General features: G+C 43.7%; 1 protein-coding gene across 1 annotated transcript in view; it reads right to left on the bottom strand.

Moving 5' to 3' along the window:
• The window catches only part of LOC311058421 (histone H3.2), a gene marked incomplete at its 3' end in the record, with an annotated part of 204,516 nt that overhangs the window by 83,771 nt on the left and 119,009 nt on the right, over nucleotides 1-1,736 (bottom strand). The window lies entirely within an intron of this gene.

The following is a 1,736-nucleotide window of genomic DNA, read 5'->3' as shown; positions in this document are numbered from 1 at the left end:
GGCTCTCCTTTTCATTGTGTAAATCAAAGATTGTTTGACATTTTTGTGCAACCTTTGAGTCAGTGTTCTCCTGAGATCCTTGGCGAAATTTCACTTCCCCCTCCACTGTCAGCATGAGCATTTATTAGAACTCAACCCATTATTCATGGCTTCAGAACATAATCATTCCACTGTCACCTGCCTACTCTATTTGACCGACTACATCAAATGTGAGGTGGACATCGGCAAATACTGCGGCATGGTCATGCTGGACCTCCAAAAGGCATTTGACACTGTAATCACTCTATACTGATTGATAAGTTGAAGGCAATCGGTTTTGATAGTGCATCAGTGAACTGGATGAAATCCTACCTGGAGGGGAGAGAACAGGTGGTGGAGGTGAACGGAACCCTGTCCTGCCCCCTCCCAGTGAGCTGTGGCGTTCCTCAGCCTACTAGGGACTTTACTGTTCCTAATATATGTTAACGACATGACATCAGCATGTGACTGTAATTTGTTCTTGTTCACGGATGACTCCACTCCTGGTCTCGGGCAAGGACAAATTGCTGGTTGAAAAAGCCCTTAGCCCTGAACTCAGTAAAATCTGCACCTGGCTCGCTGATAACAAACTATCATCATTACACCTGGGCAAAACTGAATCCATTCTTTTTGGGTCCAGAATAAACCTCTGCGAGGCCAAATACTAATACAAAGTTATCACAAGGAAAGAAGAAATTACCTACATGGGTTGTATTTTAGAGGAGGTCTTTCCAGTGAAAAAAATGGCAACAAAAGTAATCAAGAAAGTCAACTAAAGAACAAGATTTTGTTTTAGCAGGATCTCCTCGTTGGTCAGTAGCAATACACTGAGGACACTAGCTGGAGCACTCATCCAATGTCATTTTGACTATGCATGCACCTCATGGTACTCTAGCACCACAAAGCATTAAAAACAAAGCTTCAGACCTTTCAAAACAAACTGGTCAGGTTTCTAGGTAAAGAGAAGTCCAGCATGCTTCAGCCAGTAGAAAGTAGAAGGGCTCGTCGGTGCTCAACAGAGACAACTTGCATCAGAGAAAATAATAATATGGGCACTTAAGGAGAGACAATACCCAATAAAATATACTGGAGCACTCGACTGGTCTGCACATGTTTTATTGTTTTGCAGGGGTGACTTGACATTTTGACTTTCTTCCTTCCAACAAAGTCAAAGTACTTGGCCTCTCACCTAGCCCCTGCTCATTATGCTAGGGTGGGATGGTGACGTGAGTACAGCAACTTGCAATGGGCCTGGTCTTCAAGATACTCAAGATGTGCCTGTCAAACTAAACTAGTTCAATAAAGAGGAAAGACACACCGGCACAACACCAGGGAGCTCCACTGATGTCATTCAACCCAGATTTGGCACAAGCATGGGTTGTGTCAATGACATCAACAAACATCAAAAAGTGTGACTCCTTACCCTTCAAAACCGCCATAAAAGAGCACCTGTCTGCAATTTGTAACTAGTCCTAGAAAAGTCTTCTAAGCTCACTAACTGTTCACTATACGTTTATTGCTGCTATTATAGTTGTCTCCGCCAGGAGACTATGTTTTCACTTTCCGTCCCCCCCCCCCTCGGCCAAGCTAACATTGGTCAAGCCTCACGTGACACGTGACAATACGTTGAAAGAGTGTGCTCTGATTGGCTAGTGAGACGTAATAGCATGACGTAATAGCGGCCTATAAATAGATGTGTCACTTTGAAAGAGTCTTAG

Source organism: Gymnoscopelus microlampas (genome assembly GCF_963454915.1).
Source record: "Gymnoscopelus microlampas genome assembly, chromosome: 13".
In the NCBI taxonomy this organism is placed as follows: domain Eukaryota; kingdom Metazoa; phylum Chordata; class Actinopteri; order Myctophiformes; family Myctophidae; genus Gymnoscopelus; species Gymnoscopelus microlampas.
The sequence above is the reverse complement of the archived record's forward strand: the minus strand, read 5'-3'. Positions and strand labels throughout refer to the sequence as shown.